Here is a 21,027-nt window from a genome sequence, read left to right as displayed (position 1 = left end):
TCTATGTTGGCCCAAATATCCCATAAGATGTTGTGATGCATTTTAGAAGTCCTGCCGCCAATCTATGTATATATCGGCCCATCTCTCTTCTCTCTCATTAATATAATATAAAAATAATAATATTATCAATTGAAGAATAGGACAAAGATGATTCCTTGCCCACGTGATGTAGCCACCAAAAGGAAGTCCTAAAGTCAATGTGTGATGATGATGTCTTCTCTTGTGCTTTGATCTTTGCCGCCAAGGAGAAGTCTTCCCACAAAATCCTTTCTCACGTTGATGTGATGTTATTAATAGGAATCATAACTTTCAAAACCCACCAATGTCCCTCTTCACGTGATGTCTAGCATCAAAATAATGATGATGTTGGATGTGATTTTATTCCTTGATGCTTGTGCCTCCCAAGAAGTCAGCTCATCTAATCACAATTCTTTCCTTTAAAAATCTGCATGTATCCCCAATTGTGCGTATATGGGCTTTTGTCCCTTAACAGTGATGTCACGAAGTGGGGTTTCAAAACCCAATTAAATACCCTTCCAACATTCATACATGCGATGCTTATTAAATGTCACCGTAGGCTATGGTAGCAGACCGTAGGCTACGGTTTTTTGTTTCTGTTTGTTTTGTTTCTGCCCAACCATAAGCTACGCCATGATACGTAAGCTACGGTGCATTTTCTATCTCTTTGCTTCACTCATTTCAACTTTAATCAATTGACAAAACAGCCCCTGCACTTCATGATTTCGCTTTCCTTATTTATCATCCACGCACATCATCGTTAAGCACTTTAAATTCACCGAATTACGCGATTGACCTGCAAAACCATGAACTTTCGTAGTGCACATATTCCAAACGTATAATCACGTAAACGGCAATAAATCACACAAAATATGCACGTTAACACTCGGATTTCACAACCTCCATCACATCCCCACAGTTAACATTGATTGTCCTCAAGCAACCATTACAAACATTACTCACCTTACTAACAAATCACCATTAAATCCCTTACCGAATTAGCAATTTAAGGTCCCGAGTCATACTCGTCCCATAGACTGACACAATCGAGATTGACAATCTGACAAATAAGTGATATGCATTCAAAACAATTTAAGACTTGCCTAACTAAAACTAACATGCTTATGATACTACACACATGCCACACGCCCCTCACAATGATCACTCCTCTCGGCTTTATTAAGACTAGCGTGTAATGTGCTAGTATATACGTCACTCAAAACCAAATATACTACTTTGCAATCATAAGCTTGTATAGTAATCACACCTCCACTGTATCAACTAACGTAACACATATCTAAAGGACTTTTGTGTTTTGGGTTAAGGGTAAAGGTAAGGATATATTTTTGGATTTTTTGTATGTTAGATGGCGAACACAAATGAATACCAAACCATGACAACTTTATTCATAATAAATACTAACACTTTGGGTGATTTTCAACCCATTTATTTAACACGAACGTAACAATAATTTTTGCTTTTGTTTTTCTTTCTTTTTTTTTCTTTTCTTTTTTTTTCATAACATACTTCTAAATATACTTGTCATTCATGATTGGTAATTCAAACAGGTCAAACAAGGTGTGGCAAACGAAGGGTAAAAGGCTCAACATGGTTAACTAAGGTGGGTGGAATCAACAATCAACATATAGAACAATGAATGGATCCTAATGCCTTTATCATCTATGTGTATACGCTAAAGCACAGTCTCGACACGTATCAAACCACACAAGTTCTAATATAAAGCAACATATGGCCTATGCTCAGCAAATGAACATGTATAGTAATTCAATTAACAATCTAGTAGGCTCAAATATCTCACCGAACAAAAGGAATATAGGTTGCCGACACGTAGCATGTGTAATTCCTAAAGCATGTTAGCCCTAGTTAGGCATCTCTTCTCAACTATTTTCTAAACTTGTCAGAAATACTCTCATGAAACTTAAAGGGACAACCATGACCAAGGATCTAAGTTAGTTTAATATCAGTAGGAACCCTTTAGCAATTGAAAATATCGGTTTTCATGTAGTTCAAGCATACTTAAGACACAAAATTTTTTTAAAATTTTTCAATTTTTTCCAAGTTCAACCAATTCAAGCATTTAAGATCAACAATCTTACCAACCCTCTCTCGAGTTACCGCATCCCCACACTTGGGATACATTGTCCCTAATGTATGGTGCAATTTATAGTCATAACTCGAGAGATACCACCTAACAAACCATGAACGGCTAATAACCAACTCGACTCAACACACGAAAACCACTCCCAACACAAAAATTTCACACCACCAAGTACACAAAAACAAATAAAACACAGGATTGATAAACACATGCACCTGATCATGTGTCTGTGATGATGCAGCTGTTATGATCGAACAGAGACGTAAACTTCTCTTGGATTCTCTGACATCTCATCGGGGATGTTGCCAAACATCCCCACACTTGAATCGTTGCATCCGTGGGAATTAGACGTAGTAACCTGCCAAAATAGAACCAACACCAAACAAAACAAAACAAAACAAAGTACAAACTCTACATCCTCGGGCTGCCTCCCGAGAGCGCTAAGTTTAAAGGTCTTCAGCCAGACCGTACCTGCTATGCGCTATGGTGGTCTCAGTACACATTTACCCAAAACATTTCCAACGAACGCCCGGTACCTAACATCACTGATCCAGCAGGGTCTAACTTTTATCACGATGTCCACTGAAGCACTGCAGTCCGTCCTCAATCCACACTTTCCTATCGAGTTCCCAACATACACTCGGTAGTTAACTCTCCACAAGCGTTTCTTTTTACTCAATATCAGCAGATAAGTCGGATTGTTGCACAACCACTTTATGATGATCCGCCCAATGTCCTTCACCGTCACCTTCCTTATCTCTATACGTGCATCCCCACACTTATTTTGTGGAATGTCTTCTTTCACCTCATCACCTTCAACAATTTTCTCCACATCTGACTGTTCAACAAATGGGGAAATCACCGGTCTGGTATTAACCTCCACAACCTCATCCCTTACTTGAGAAGGAGACATCTGTTGAGACACCCATCTATCCCTGGCTTGGAGTTTTCCATTGGAGTCATTCTTAGCCCATCATCCTTCACTTCAGCCATCAAAAGGTCATACATCGTAATCCATATCTCCAAGTGGTCCTCTATTGACAGGTCAGCTTTCGCCAATTCCTTTTCAATGTATGCCAGCTCTCTTTGTCTCATATATTCCATAAGACTTCTAAATTGAGGTGATTGATAGTAACTATGTGACTGTGGTGCACATTCAGACTCACCCTGATCAAATGTATACTGCGTATGATAAGCATCCTGGTAGTGTACCGGATGGTCTTCATAAGGAAGTTGAGAGTATTCATCATAACAATCGTCATACTCCGCTTGGTAACCTTGTACCATCCCCGGATCATAGCTACCCTCATACCATGTCTGCTCATTGTAGTAATCCAGATCTTCTTGATAATAATATCGAGAATCCTGTGAAGGTGAATCAAGGGACGGATAATATGGTTGAATATCATCGTAATAAACAGCTAATTCATATAACTCCCTCTGTGCATCCTCACACATTTTCCGGAACATAGGACAATCATCACGCGTGTGACATGGACTACCACAACCTCGGCATGACCAGTAAACACTTTCCGTAATAAGATCCGCAATGAATCTGCACAGACAAAGCTAGTATACCCAAGGTAAAAGCAAACAATGGAATATGTGACGAATAAAACATTTTTTTGGATTTTTTTTATCTATTTTACTAAAAACTTAACACTAAACACTTTGCGCACGCCTCCCCGGCAACGGCGCCATTTTGATGTATGACGTTAGTGACATGCAAAAACCAACTAAACCAGTAGATAGGGTAAGTCGGATATCGAACCAGAGGAGGATTGTGGAAAGTGTATAATGCTCAGTTTCGATTAACTACTATTAAAAAGTAAAACTCAATTGTTGGATTTGATTGATTATCTAAAAATTACGAACTAAAAGTGAAGTTTAAAGCAATAGAGAGGACAATGATTCCTCCAGATTTCAGGTTTTGCAGCAAGATTCAGTTATGTGTTTAATCGAAACACTTACATAGACATAAGTGTTGAATCTAATTAACCAGTTGTGATAACCAACGACTAAGTACTCCGGTCAATACATAACGGGAGCTTATCGAATGATTATCAATTACAATTACAAACCCTAACCCCATGTCAAATATATCCCAATTACTAGAACTCTCGGGAACTGAATGCTTAGAAATTAAGGTTTAAATAAATGCAATTATTCACAACCAATATATCAAATCAAAGGTGAAAAGCATCGAATGCTTAGATCACCGAGTTAAACGATTTTCACAAACACATAAAATTATCCAACTTACAAAAACCCTCCATCGGGAGAAAACCATAAAAGAAATTAGCCGCTCATATGGATTGAATGATCTTCACCTCCAACTCAGCCGATCTGAATGATGATGATGAATTGATGTCTTTTTTCTTTTATTATAATTGGTGCCCCCTATTCTTGTATGACGGCTGCCTCCAAGTTCACGTGATGCTTGTGATGGATCTAAATATTGGCGGCCCAATCCAAAGACTCCAATAGTCTCAATGTTGGCCCAAATATCCCATAAGATGTTGTGATGCATTTTAGAAGTCCTGCCGCCAATCTATGTATATATCGGCCCATCTCTCTTCTCTCTCATTAATATAATATAAAAATAATAATATTATCAATTGAAGAATAGGACAAAGATGATTCCTTGCCCACGTGATGTAGCCACCAAAGGGAAGTCCCAAAGTCAATGTGTGATGATGATGTCTTCTCTTGTGCTTTGATCTTTGCCGCCAAGGAGAAGTCTCCCCACAAAATCCTTTCTCACGTTGATGTGATGTTATTAATAGGAATCATAACTTTCAAAACCCACCAATGCCCCTGTTCACGTGATGTCTAGCATCAAAATAATGATGATGTTGGATGTGATCTTATTCCTTGATGCTTGTGCCTCCCAAGAAGTCAGCTCATCTAATCACAATTCTTTCCTTTAAAAATATGCATTTATCTCCAATTGTGCGTATATGGGCTTTTGTCCCTAAACAGTGATGTCACGAAGTGGGGTTTCAAAACCCAATTAAATACCCTTCCAACATTCACACATGTGATGCTTATTAAATGTCACCGTAGGCTATGGTAGCAGACCGTAGGCTACGGTTTGTTGTTTGTGTTTGTTTTATTTCTGCCCAACCATAAGTTGCGCCATGATACGTAAGTTACGGTGCATTTTCCATCTCTTTGCTTCACTCATTTCAACTTTAATCAATTGACAAAACAGCCCCTGCACTTCATGATTTCGCTTTCCTTGTTCTTTTGAGTTATCTTTCGACCCGAACAATCTTCCGACTAACACCTTTCGCTATGTTTATCATCCACGGGAGTTCCACATCATCGTTAAGCACTTTAAATTCACCAAATTACGCGATTGACCTGCAAAACCACGAACTTTCGTAGTGCACATATTCCAAACGTATAATCACGTAAACGGCAATAAATCACACAAAATATGCACGTTAACACTCGGATTTCACAACCTCCATCGGTGTGTGTTGAAGTGATAGCAGATGTTGAAACAACTGGAGTACCAGCAGATGTTGATACAGCAGGAGTTACAACAACTGTTTGGGTGGAGGTTTGATGTTGGGGGCTTTTGGAAGGTGGTTTTGGAGTATGCTTTGTGAGTCTGGATGGTGTGGACTTGGGTTTCTTCACTTTTCTAGTGAGATTTCTTTTAGGCACAGGATTTTGAGCATCATTTAGCCCAGAACAACCCTGCGCACTCAGCTCCATGTAAGCTTTTTTCTCCTCATTCCATCTTGACATATCCTTTGCCGCTCTGTCCCTTTTTACACTTGCTACTCTTTCATCAAATGCATTTTGGGTAACACCAAACTTTTTGCTACCATCTGGCAAGGGAATGTTTCTGGTCATAACATCCTTTTCTGGTTCAACATACAAACCATCATCTATACCCTTCTTTTCCCACTCCTGAATTTTTTCCCCCTTTTTGGCATTATCTGGGGGCAGTTGATCAATGAAGAGAACAGTTGGAGGAGAAGTGCCAGTGGTTTTCAATAGATGGGCCTTTATAGCCTTGATGTCAGCTTGTGTGTTCTTGAACCTAGACTCCATTGTGTTTCTCAGCTCTTGGACATGTTTTTCATGTTGCTGATCAGCCATTTGTTGTTGTTGGTGGAGAAAAGGTTGGAAGAAGTTCCATATCTCATCTGTAGCAGATGCTTGTGGAGGAGCAGGTGCTTGAGGTGGAACATCAGTGAATTGCACCTTTTGTACTGTTAACAACTGTTGAAGCATTTCTTTGATCTCTGCAACCGAAGTATCCAGTTTTTCAACACGTTCCGTAAATTCCAGGTACTTTAAACCATCACCCAATTTAATTGGATCATCTGATTTCCCACTAGCAGTGGTTTTATCAGTGGTTGAGTTAGGGAGTGTACTCCAAACATTAACCACTGATGCCCCTTTTTCTTGGTACTGGGGTCTTCTTCCTTCAACACATGACAACCTTTTGATGTTGCCAGTGGTCAAAACAAATCCACTGGTGGATGTCAGAGGTGCTATGGAAGGAATTGCCTCCAAGGAAGTCTTATTGATGTAACCACTGTCCAAATGCAAACCAGTGGGTTCAGCACTTGTAGTAGCTGCTTCACTTGGATTACCACCAAGAGTTACTTGTAACTCAAGGGGTGTAACCTCCTTAGGCATTGTTGGTGGGTTAACTATAATTGATACATCAGACCCAGTCATTGGTTGAAATATATTCTCATTGATAGGTGATTGAGAAAGACTGGTTTGTGCCTGGTTCAAATCAATAGCATCCAACAAAAGTTTAGTTGGTGGGGGAATTGTGGATGTGAGGCTAGGTGTAGAAAGAGAATTTGCCCCGGGCATTGGGCTGTGGATGATGGAAACAAGTGATTCCAGAGCATCATAGAGTGGTGTCCCTTGTTGTACAACCTGTTCTTTTTGAGAAGACACGGGAGGAGTTTCAACCATGGTGTGAGATATTTCTACCAATTGCTGTGAGGAAGTAGCAGCAGTGGTTTGTTGTGACTTTTGTGTTGTCACAGGTAGTTGCTCTGGTATCTCATCCTCCAGAGTTGCCTTTTTGATAGGTTTGGGGGGGTTTTGAGTTTTCTTTTTCTGTGGCCTTTTGGTGATTGTAGGTGTGGGTTTCAAAGCAGTTGTTTTACTGCTTTGATCACCTTGAGCAGTGGGCTCAGCAGCAGATACCTGAGGAGCAGTGTTCACTGCTAAATTCTGCTCAGGCACCTCTACTTGTGTTTTGCAAGGTGTTGACATTCTTGTAAAAGTTTCAGCAGTTAAGCTGTGCATTTGAAAAGATTCACCTTGGTTTATTTCAGAAATGTCATCCTTACTGAATTTCTTTTTAAAATAGTAAAAACTTAGAAATCTTGGAAACAGTAACAATGACTTATTTTTAACTAAATCATTAAAAATTTCCTGAGAATAATTGAAATCTTCATCTTGAAGAATAACATATCCCAGATTTTGAATTTTTAATGGTATTTCATTAAAAGAAGTTGTTTTATTTGAAGCGCACATTAGCAGGGTATGGAATAAAAATCTTGTTGCAGGAGGGAAGAAACCTTTTTGTAAGGTATCCCTCTTCATTATTGTGTCCGCATACCCTCTTTCAATGAAGTCAATTTTTAACTCATTTTTTGGAAAAGAATTTTTACCTTCTTGATCATTGAGTTCAAAGACTTCTGAGATGGATTGTGGTGTGATTTCGACAGCTTTACCCTTTAGAGAGAGTTAATGGTAGTGACAGTCTCACCTTGTTTTTCAAGGGTTGCATTTCTCCAAAACTCTTTTTGGGTCGCCAAGTAAATTGGTGCATCTGCTATTAACAAAGTTTTATACTTTGATGCAGAGATGGTATCAATGATGGAGTCGAACGCATCGGTGGTGCCGGGTTTTGTGAGAAGACCCAGAAGATTGTGAGATGTTTTATGTGGGATTTCAATGGGTTTAGCCTTTTGAGAGGCTTCTTTGGTAGATGATTTTGAAGTGGATTTTGCGGGGGGCTTCGATTTAGTCATTTTGAGGAAGACAATCGAAGAAATTTGTGAAGGAAATTTGATGAAATATGAAGAAAACTGCTTTTAGAAGAGAATTTTTAAGAATTCAATTCGACAGTAAAACCCTGTTTGGGGTTTAGAAAGGGGGTTTTATGGAGAAAAAGTGAGTGCTGACGTGGCAGCGGTTACAAAAGGTCTGACCACTATGTACTGTCCACGTGCCATCCCCTGATGAAGTGAATGATAGTACTTTTATGAAAACTACTGATGAAGGTAGTGGTTGCAACGGTAATGAGAACAGTGGATGATTTTTACTATCAGTGGATAGCACATCAGTGGATACAACACGGATTTTGAACAACAGTGCTTATCAAAGGAATAGGGGAACAGGGGATTACTTTCAGCAGTGGACAGACTTTTGAAGTAGAACAGAGTTTTGAACACAACAGTGGTTATGGCAGACTTTTAAGGATTTTAATGAAAACTTCATTTTTAGCTATTTTTAAGGATGGATTTTTTATTTTCTGAAAACATTTTAATGCTTTTATTCATAGAAAAACAGGATTTTGCCTGTTATTCCATGTTTAGCATGCCAATCCTAGAGATCAAGCTTTCAAAGGTGGATGTGTCTAATGCTTTGGTCAGCACATCTGCCAGCTGATCCTTAGTTGGAACATGATGCAGAGAAATCAAACCTTTTTCATAGCAATCCCTCACAAAGTGATGTCTGATGTCAATATGTTTGGTGGTTGAATGAGAAACTGGATTTTTGATGATATTTTCTGCTGCCTGGCTGTCCAACATGAGTGGTGTCTTCAAGGCAGTGATACCAAAATCCAGCAACTGACTTTGAAGCCAGAACAGTTGGGCTGTACAGCTTGCAGCAGCTATATATTTTGCCTCAGCAGTGGATGTGGAAACAGCTGCTTGCTTTTTGCTTTGCCAAGACACTAAGCAATTGCCTAGAAATTGGCACCCTCCTGAAGTGGACTTCCTTGTTTTGTCACATCCAGCAAAGTCACTATCTGAGAAACCTGAAAGCTCAATTTTACCATCAGCTGGATACCAGATACCAAGTGTGGGAGCACCTTTGAGGTATCTAAATATCCTTTTTACAGCAATGAGGTTTGACTTTCTAGGGGCTGATTGGGATCTTGCACAGACACATGTTGCAAACATGATGTCTGGTCTAGATGCAGTTAGGTCCAATAAGGACCCAATCATGCTTCTATATAAGGTCTGATCAACCAAATCATCCTTCTCATCAGACATGACCAATTTATTGGTTGCAATGGGTGTAATGCATGGCTTACAATCATCCATATCAAATTTCTTTAAAAGTTCTTTGGCATATTTGCCTTGATGGATAAAAGTGCCATTTTGCAGTTGTTTTACTTGGAGACCAAGAAAACACTGGAGTTCACCCATTGCACTCATTTCAAACTCAGTTGTCTTGAGTTGCCTAAACTCTTCACACATTTTGTTACATGTGCTTCCAGAAATGATGTCATCTACATAAATTCGGACAATCATCAAATCCTTCCCTCTCCATTTTAAAAACAATGTTTTATCAATTCTGCCTCTGGTGAAACCAATGGAAAGTAGAAAGGTGGAAAGAGTTTTATACCAGGCCCTTGGTGCTCGTTTCAGGCCATACAAAGCTTTATTCAGCTTGTAGACATGATTTGGATTAAATGGATCCTCAAAGCCTGGAGGTTGACAGACATAAACCTCTTCTTGAATCTTACCATAGAGGAATGCACATTTGATATCCATTTGATACACCTTGATGTTGTGGTTGACAGCAAAGGCCAGAAATAATCTGATAGCTTCAAGTCTTGCTACAGGGGCAAAAGTTTCATCATAATCAATGCCCTCTTCTTGTTCGTAACCTTGAACCACAAGCCTGGCTTTATTCTTGACAACAATGCCCCTTTCATCAGTTTTGTTTTTGAAGACCCACTTTGTGCCAAAAGGACTTACACCCTCTGGCAGTGGTACAAGCTCACATACTTGTTGTCTTTTGAACTGTTGGAGCTCCTCTTGCATGGCTTCTACCCAGCTATTGTCTTTCAGTGCCTCTTGGTACTTGACTGGCTGATGGAGTGATAGAAAACCAGCAAAAAGACAAATGTTTTGGGATTGACTTCTTGTGAGCACCCCTTCATTGATGTTGCCAATAATTTGGTCTGGTGGATGAGATTTCAAGAAGAATAACTCTCCTTGGTATGGTATGATGGCATTTGTTGGTGAAGGCTGCAGATGTGAATCATCTGAGCTAACCATTGCTAGTGACTTTGATGATCCAGCAGTGGCTTCAAAAGGTGGTGGAATGGGAGGTAATGGTGTGGACACATGCTGACTTTTATCCACTGTTTGGGGACTTTTGTCATCAGTGTTTGATGTTGTGGAAGCAGTGGTTAAAGGGCTACTTTGGTCAATAACTGTTGAGGTAGCCGTGGTTGAGCTTTGACAGTTGTTTTGAACATCTGCTGCTCTTCCCATTTTGACAGACTTTTGAGGGATGATGATTTCATACCCATAGTCTGGTGTTGAATCCTCTGATGGACCTGCACTGTTAGTCTTGACAGCAGTGTTTTCAAAAGTGAATTTATCAAGATCAAACAAATCAGCAGGATTTGCTGGAATTTTCATTGATGAAAGTTCATTGAACTTTACATTCAAAGTCTCCTCCACTACTTTGGTCCGTGTATTAAACACTTTGTAGGCCTTGGCAGTGCTTGAGTATCCCAGGGGATAACCACAATCTACTTTGGCTGCAAATTTTGCGATGGAATCTTTTAAATTTAAAATAAAACATGGGCAGCCAAATACTTTAAAGTATGGGATCAGTGGTTTGATTTTATACAGAATTTCATAAGCAGTCTTTTTGTGCCTGGGGTTGATTAAAACTCTGTTTTGGGCATAGCAAGCAGTGTTTACTACCTCTGCCCAGAATGTCAAAGGCAAACCTGAGTCAGCAAGCATGGTCCTAGCAGCTTCAATCAGAGTCCTATTCTTTCTTTCAACTACCCCATTTTGCTCTGGTGTTCTAGGGATGCTGTACTGCCTTACAATCCCTTTCTTCACACAGAAGGCATCCAACTCCTTATTTTTGAATTCTGTGCCATTGTCACTCCTGAAGACTTTCACTAGAAGGTCAAATTTCTTTTCAACCTGTGTCACAAAGTCTTGCAAAATGCATGCAGTCTCATCTTTTGAGTGTAAAAAGAAAGTCCATGTAAACCTAGAGAAGTCATCAATAATAACCAAACAATATCTCTTCTTTTTGAGACTCATGACTTGAACTGGGCCAAACAAATCCATGTGCAGCATTTGCAAACACTGGGTTGTTTTGGACTCTTCAACGGACTTAAAGGAGCTTTTATGCTGTTTTCCTTTTAAACTGGAAACACAATGCTCAAGACATGAAAACAATTTTTGTGGTAAGCCTCTTACTAGGCCATTTTTTGAAACTTTAGTGATTGTCTTGAGATTTGTGTGCCCCAGTCTTCTGTGCCAAAGTTCTGTCTCTTTGTTAGAAGCAGCTGAGAACAGACAGGCATCAGTTCTGGGACACTCTTTTGACATATCAACAACAAAAACATTGCCACTTCTTTGAGCAACAAGTTTTGTTTTTCCACTCTTTATTATTGCTTCAATCTTTTCAACCATTTCTGGTCCTACAATCCTACAACATTCCTTTGTGAAGAATGACCCATACCCCTTATCACTCATTTGTGAGACACTCAGGAGGTTGAATTTCAGATTGTCTATCAGATTGACATTTTCAAATTTTACATTTCCAGACTGAACTGTACCAGACCCCAGAACTTTCCCTTTACTATTATTCCCAAAGGATATATCACCCCCTCAATGGATTTTGAAATCTTTGAGTAGGGCTTTACATCCTGTCAGGTGCCTGGAGCCTCCACTATCTACATACCAAAGACTATCTAAGCATGCAGAAGCTCCCTGCACATGAAGTAAAAAATATTAGTTCATTAAGGTCTCCAAAGCCAATAAGGCTTTGGATGGGGTCTCAACAGTGTCTGGGATGGTGGCAGATGCATGGGGTTAGCTCAGGGGTTTGAACATTTTTTGGAATGTTTTTCTCTAACCACTGTTGGGGGTCTTGGCCAATCACCTGTTGATAACCAAAAGGATGCCTGTTCACTCTTGGTTTAGAGGGCTTTTTGTAAGCCTCATAAACATGTGGGATCCTTTGGTATGATGGCTGTCCTTTGCTTATCCTGAATTGATTAGCAGGAGGTACATCAGTCACTTGAACATCTCTTTGAACAGATGTTTGATTCAGCTGTTTTGTGACAGCTGTTTGGACTGGGACAAACAGTGGTTGTTTCTTGGTGAATTTGACAGATGATGCTGATGAACTTAAGGATGTTTTTGCAATGTACTCATTCTTTTTCTCATCAAAGTTTTTGAGATACACACATTCCTTAGTTTTGTGGTTATTTTTACCACAGATGGTGCAACTTTTAGCAGGTACAATGACACATGTTTTGTTTAGATCATGTGTTTTAGATGAAAACAGTCTTTTGTTAGATGCTTCCTTTTTTCACAAAAATCACAAAACAGGTTTTTAATCTTTTCTCTCTTCTTCCTTTTCTCAGATTCCATTGCAACAGAGTTTTGAACCCCTGTTGGGATATCTTTGATAGGAATGACCTTTGCTTTTGGAGCTTTTACACCATCAGTGGTTGTGAAATCCATTGGTTTGAAGTTTTCTAGGATATCACACTCATCAGACAATGTGGGTTTAAATTGATATTTCTCAATCTCCTCAAAAGTTGAGGATCCCACAGATCTTTCCAGAGTAATTTTGTTACAAAGTTTGTCAGTTATTTTAACCTCTTGGCCATTCTTGTTTGTTGGTATTATTTCAGTTGAACCAGCTTGTTTTTCAACAGTGTTTACAAGATCATCATATTTTCTATGTCCTATACCAAACTTGACATTGCTTTCAAGCTATTTTGCAAGCATAACCTCATACCCTTTACAAGATTCCACCCATCTTTCACAGGTGATCTGTGTGACAACTCGTATTTCAAACCTCTTATTGTACTTTGATTATGTGATTATGTGAACTTGTTGATTAATTGAATGTTATGTGTTATGTGACTTTGTGTAACGAACGTATGTATGTATGTATGTATATATATATATATATATATATATATATATATATATATATATATGACTCGGATCGCACAACATAACCCAATCGCACAAGCCCATATTGGACCGAACATTTCATCTTTGTCACATTATGATTGAACTCGAAACTGATGGGCAGCCCAAGAATGGGTTCGGCCCACTCACTTGTTGCGCATAACACTTAGGAGAAAGGGTATACTCCTCATAACTGGCAAAACTTGATCACACATCAAAGCCTAGCTCTCTCTCTCTCTTCTCCTTCCTCTTGTCCGACGGCAATAACCTTTCATCTTTGAAGCCGACGGATATCCTGATCCTCTCGAAGTCCTTGTGATTCCTACCTTAAATTCGGTTAGTATATGATTATTATTGCCCGACATTGATTACTGTTATAACTTGATTGAATGATAATATGGTTAAGTGTTTGATCTCGGTTGGTATGATAGAGGAATTTGATAAATATCGTGTGATAATTAACAAGTTAGATCTAATATAGAAACATGGTTGATATCGGCCGACGATGTAGAATTGGTTGTAATCAGTTTGCATGTTGAATGTTGTTTGAGAACATGTATATACAGCATGAATGAATGATCTAATAGTGATGCACATTTGATGTAATGAACATTCTGATTGATCTAAATTGATTTATGCGATAAGGGTTGTTCATGATTTTAGGTTAGGGTTCTAAGTAAATTAATTGATAGGTGTTGATTTGAATCTGATCATAGGTAAATTGATGATTGATCATGGTTAGGTTCATGTTAATTGATTGAGAATTGATTGTCAAAAATCATGTAATTATGGAATGTGTAACTGAACCCATATTTTATGGTCACATAACTAATCGCACAAGATCTGATCGCATAAGGATCAGATCGCACAAGTCCCTAATCGCACAAATTGGATCGCACAAGCTAGGATTCCCTAAAGTGCAACTGTTCAAAGCATACTGTACAACCCCTTGTTGCATGATCGCACAACAGGTTGTGGATCGCACAAGATAGTGTTGATCGCACAACATGTTGGGCCGCTCAAATGATTTAACTGTTTTAATATAATTGTGCCACGTGTCTTATTTGGGCTGGGTAAAGGATGAATCGCACAATCCTTGATTGTGGGTCGGGCCTGCATATGTTAGACTCGTACAACAGTGATGGGCTCGCACAATCTTATCGGCCCAATCACTTGAGTCGCACAATTGGACCTTATACGTAAATGCCGATGTTGAATATATTATGTGGTATTAACCACCTGCCAGGAATCTATGTGTATGCCATGTATGTCATGATCTATACGTGTTCGTAACCTGCTAGTTTATGTGTAAACATACGTGCACTACTTAAACCTAGACCTGACTTGTATGGTAACCATGTCAGGACGTGGTTGACCACTTATAGCTCGAGTAACCTTTTTGTGTATCTGCCCAGCAAACCAAGGTGAGTTCACACTCTTCCAAGGCATGGGATTCCCCGGTGGGTAGGGAATGGGATTGAACAATTACTCGTACTTTCACTATTACTAGACTATTTACCATCGTCCTCGGATAGCGAAGGGAACTTACGTAAAACCTACATAAACTTGTACTTACCACTGTCCTCAGGTTGCGAAGGGCACTTACGTAAAACCTACGTAAACTCATACATACTTCTGTCCTCGGGTTGTGAAGGGCACTTACGTAAAAGCTACGTAAATCTCACACGTACCACTGTCCTCGGGTTGAGAAGGGCACTTACGTAATACCTACGTAAACCTCGTACGTACTTCTGTTCTCGGTTGGGAAGAACAATTATGGTTACAACTAGTCTAGTACATACAAACATGGGAAGCCCCCACTAATAGTACATACAAACATGGGATGCCCCCACTAATAGTACATACAAACATGGGAAGCCGGCACTTACGTAAAACCTACGTAAACCTCGTACGTACTTCTGTTCTCGGTTGGGAAGAACACTTATGGTTACAACTAGTCTAGTACATACAAACATGGGAAGCCCCCACTAATAGTACATACAAACATGGGAAGCCCCCAATAATAGTACATACAAACATGGGAAGCCCCCACTAATAGTACATACAAACATGGGAAGCCTCCACTTATTACTGTAAAGATTTGGGAACAAGGGTACTGGGTAAACGCATGGTTACGAACGAACTTATGATTTCTGAATGAACTCATTAGCTGAACAACTAACTGTGAACTCGCTCAACTTTGTTGTTGACTCTTTGCTACATGCCTTGCAGGACGTTAGGTACTCATGGAGCTTGCACTGGGAGGCGTAGTCGTTGTGGGACATGGACGGTGGATGCCATGTTATAAACATTACGACATTTTGAACTTGATTCTTATGTTTGGGTTTTTACAAGTATGCTTCCGCTAAACAATTGACTATGTTTTGGTTTGGACACCTTTTATATTGATGGGTTGAACCTTATTTATTTATTACTTACATTGTTCAATATAACTGGTGGCTTGATCCTGGTCATGTCACCCCTCCAGGCGGTGATACTCCGCGTGTGGATTTTGGGGGTGTGACAGATTGGTATCAGAGCCAGGTTATAGTGAACTTCATTTTAATAAGGGGAAAAAGTCTTTTTTGTTAAAACCAGACTATAACCTGAACAGTGCTCAACGATCCACAACGACGCTTCGCTCCACGTGCAAGACTCAATACTTTAGGTAATGTGATTTAAATTGATATTGCCTACCTGCTAGAGTACTTTTGCATGATGCGTTGTCTATGGTATAATTATTAGAACAGTAGCATGTTGCCTGGTATCCCTACTGCGCCCCATGTGGCACACAAACATTTAACTACTTGACAAGAGGTGGTCAAACCCCTTTCTAATTGCTCGTCACCCTGCTACGGCTGTTTATACATTCTATCTATTTGTACGCTTATCTCGACATGACGTCGCCACTCGACCCTCCGTACATCCGGCTTGTACGCCAACAACCACGTAGACCAGGACCGACTCGAATGAACTTGGGGTTAGGAGAACTACACCCACGCATCCTGTTGACGAACCTTATCATCTCCACTGGTCGTCTATACCAGAAGCGAAGCAGCCACAACTACATGTATACGTCGTTTTGCAAAATAGCAACCCTACCAACCAAATTCTGTTTTGGACAAGTGATATACCTTTGTGACCGTGATGCAACGAACTTCCCTTTTTGTGCCATGCCGCCATGTACCTTTACTGGAAATTGCTTCTAGACAGCAGGTTAACTGGTTGAAATCTTCGGTAATCGATGGACCCTATTTACACTCAATTCTTCGTATGAATCTCAGTAACTCCCTATTGTTTCGATTGGCAACCAATTTAATGAGACGCCAGCAACCATACCACGATTTTTACCAAACACGAGACTACCTTACTACCCTGTTGGATGGATTATTCCTATTCTAGTTGACTAACCCTATCGTATACCCACCTTAGCGAATGAATGCCATTATTGGCGAAATAGTCTTCAAGACATTTAGGGGCAGAGCTATGGATCAGTCAACCTACCAGCAAGCACGATAAATTATACGTTTGCATGACCCACCTTACCCTACAAGAGACGTACCCTATTTTATGATAGTTTTCTTACAAAACCTCTGCACTAACTCTTGCACCGACTCGTGATTATGGATGGCTAGTATGCCCGCTTCCTACCATTGGCTTAGAGCAAACTATCACACCCGTACCACAACAACGTTACGTTCTCGCTCCTCCATGACGAGCCACTGAAACGAACCATTCTCTAGCTTAGAGAATTTAGAAGGCTAGACTCCTGATCACTGGTGACCACTCCACGGAACCTTGAGAATGGTGGTGTAATGTCGATACGATTATACTCTCTTGAATGCGTCTACACGTCTTTCCCTGGAGCCTCATGAACACGCAGACGTACTTTGGACTCAATTGCACGACTTAAGGAAACCCCCCGGACTTGGTTACTTACTTGATGAAACACACACCTAAGTTCATGAATTCAGGCAAATGGTCCCTCCTTCGCTTGAGGGCGATTCAAACGGCTCCTGGTGGGAGTCACAGTGAAACTTAACGCAACCCAATTGTACGATAACCATGCTGCTATGTTAAGTTCTTGTTCTGGTTGATTTAACCCCGAGACAACAATATGTAGTCAACGACATACTTTATCTTAACTATCAACTGGCGTGCAGCCAGCTGTACATTCAATATCCAGTAAACCCTTGCTGTGGATTCTTAAACGCTCACCCACCGAATGAGACTACCCTTTTTTATGTTGCCACACCCATGCATGATATACTTTTGGGATTCTGTGACCCTAACGACAATCCCCGCGGACACTTGCTTGGACAAGTTACACTCTACGAATACTACTCGATGAGCATTGGGCTATACATGTGATGATACCACAAGCACTGATCTTTGAACTTGATACGACCGATATGGATTCTCAGACTCGACGTTCGAACCTAGTCTAACCAAATGAATGTGTCTCTTGCACTCATCAACCTACTCCAAGGGTCAGGAGGAACACGAGCAGTATATGCGACTTATTTTGGAACACCTTCGAACAAAGCAACTTTATGCTAAGTTTTCCAAATGCGACCTCTAGCTTCGGGAAGTCCATTTCTTAGGCCACGTGGTAAACGAGAACAGGATTCACGTTGATCCATCAAAAGTGGACTCGGTCAAGAAATGGCCTGCACCACGTACACCAACGGAAATCCGCCAACTCTTCGGTTTGGCGGGCTACTACAGAAGGTTCATCAAGGATTTCTCAAAGATTGCGCAGCCGCTTACTCTACTGACACAGAAGGGTGTCATCTATTGTTGGGGTAGTACGCAGGAAACAGCTTTTCAGCACCAAAAGGATAGACTTTGTAGCGCACCTATCCTCTCATTGCCTAAAGGCACAGACGATTTTGTGGTCTATTGCGACGCATCCATTCAGAGTCTTGGGTGTGTGTTGATGGAACGTGACAAGGTCATAGCCTACGCATCACGCCAACTTAAAGTTCATGAACGAAACTATACTACACACGATTTAGAGCTGGGAGCTGTGGTTTTCGCGCTTAAGATATGGAGACAATACCTGTACGGTACCAAGTGCACCATCTACACCGATCACATGATGCTCGAGCATATCTTCAAGCAGAAGGAGTTGAACATGCGACAACGACGATGGGTCAAGCTATTGAACGACTACGAATGCGCAATCAAGTACCATCCGGGCAAAGCCAATGTGGTGGCCGATGCCCTCAGTCGAAAAGATAGTATACCTAGGCGTGTACGAACATTGCAACTCACAATTCAATCTAGCCTTCATGCACAGATACGAGATGCTCAGGTAGAAGCATTGAAGCCAGAAAACGTCAGGGCTGAAGCCTTACGCGGCTCAAGGCAGCGGTTAGAACAAAAGGAAGACGTCGCTTACTACGTAACGAGACGTATTTGGATCCCACTTTATGGCAACCTACGAGAGCTTGTGATGGATGAAGCTCATAAGTCTCGCTATTCAGTACATCCGGGTTCAGATAAGATGTACCACGACCTCAGAACTACGTATTGGTGGCCTAGCATGAAGGCCCACATAGCAACTTACGTCAGCTAGTGTTTGACTTGTGCGAAAGTCAAGACGGAATATCAGAAACCATCAGGCCTACTCCAGCAACCAAAGATACCACAATGGAAATGAGAGGAAATTTCCATGGATTTTGTTACTGGCCTGCCTAGATCTCAACGTGGGAATGATACTATTTGGGTGATCGTGGATCGACTCACAAAGTCTGCACACTTCTTGGCTATCAAGGAAACAGATAAGTTCTCCACTCTAGCAGACGTATATCTCAAGGAGGTTGTCTCAAGGCACGGGGTGCCGACCTCTATTATCTCTGATCGTGATGCATGTTTTACTTCGGAACTATGCAAATCTTTTGGCTCTCGATTAGACATGAGCACAGCTTATCACCCTCAGACGGATGGGCAGTCTGAGCACACTATTCAAACCCTCGAAGACATGCTTAGGGCATGTGTGATTGACTTTGGCAACAGCTGGGAAAAGCATCTGCCATTAGTAAAATTTTCATATAATAACAACTACCACACCAACATTCAAGCCGCTCCATTTGAGGCATTGTACGGGCGTAAATGCCGATCACCTCTCTGTTGGGCAGAGGTGGGTGATAGTCAGATCACGGGTCCAGAACTTGTAGTTGATGCTACTGAAAGGATTGCGCAGATACGACGACAAATGGCGGCAGCTCGTGACCGTCAGAAAAGCTACGCTGATAAACGCAGGAAACCACTCGAGTTCTGGGTTGGGGATCGAGTGCTACTCAAAGTTTCACCCTGGAAGGGTGTAGTTCGTTTTGGTAAACGAGGCAAGCTCAATCCGCGATATGTCGGACCATTCGAAATCATTGAGAAAATAGGCAAGGTGGCCTACAAACTGAACCTACCAGCGGAACTTGGTGGAGTTCACAACATTTTTCACGTGTCAAATCTAAAGAAGTGTCTGTCAGATGAGACCCTCATAGTTCCTTTGAAGGAGCTCATTATCGACGATCAGTTATGATTCTTCGAGGAATCTGTTGAAATCACGGACCGGGATGTGAAGTCCTCAAGCACACCAGAATACCTCTTGTTCGAGTTCGTTGGAACTCCCGTCGTGGCCCAGAGTTCACCTGGGAACGCGAAGACCAAATGAAACAAAAGTATCCCCAATATTTCGCAAACAGTACAAACACTACTGAGGCTGAAGCTACTGCGGAATTTTGGGACAAAATTCCAAACCAACGGTGGAAGGATGTGACACCCCAGGAAAACCAAGAAAACCATGCAACTTAACTAGCTTCCTCAATGAGTACGTACCAAATTTCGGGACGAAGTTTCTTTCAACTTGGGGATAATGTGACAACTCGTATTTCAAACATCTTATTGTACTTTGATTATGGGATTATGTGAACTTGTTGATTAATTGAATGTTATGTGTTATGTGACTTTGTGTAACGAACGTATGTATGTATATATATATAAATGACTCGGATCGCACAACATAACCCAATCGCACAAGCCCATATTGGACCGAACATTTCATCTTTGTCACATTATGATTGAACTCGAAACTGATGGGCAGCCCAAGAATGGGTTCGGCCCACCCACTTGTTGAGCATAACACTTAGGAGAAAGGGTATACTCCTCATAACTGGCAAAACTAGATCACACATCAAAACCTAGCTCTCTCTCTCTTCTCCTTCCTCCTGTGCGACGGCAATAACCTTTCATCTTTGAAGCCGACGGATATCCTGATCCTCTCGAAGTCCTTGTGATTCCTACCTTACATTCGGTTAGTATATGATTATTATTGCCCGACATTGATTACTGTTATAACTTGATTGAATGATAATATGGTTAAGTGTTTGATCTCGGTTGGTATGATAGAGGAATTTGATAAAATCGTGTGATAATTAACAAGTTAGATCTAATATTGAAACATGGTTGATATCGGTCGACGATGTAGAATTGGTTGTAATCGGTTTGCATGTTGAATGTTGTTTGAGAACATGTATATACGGCATGAATGAATGATCTAATAGTGATGAACATTTGATGTAATGAACATTCTGATTGATCCAAATTGATTTATGTGATAGGGGTTGTTCATGATTTTAGGTTAGGGTTCTAAGTAAATTAATTGATAGGTGTTGATTTGAATCTGATCATAGG

This window comes from Helianthus annuus, chromosome 5, assembly GCF_002127325.2.
Source record: "Helianthus annuus cultivar XRQ/B chromosome 5, HanXRQr2.0-SUNRISE, whole genome shotgun sequence".
In the NCBI taxonomy this organism is placed as follows: domain Eukaryota; kingdom Viridiplantae; phylum Streptophyta; class Magnoliopsida; order Asterales; family Asteraceae; genus Helianthus; species Helianthus annuus.
Note: the sequence above shows the minus strand (reverse complement) of the source record.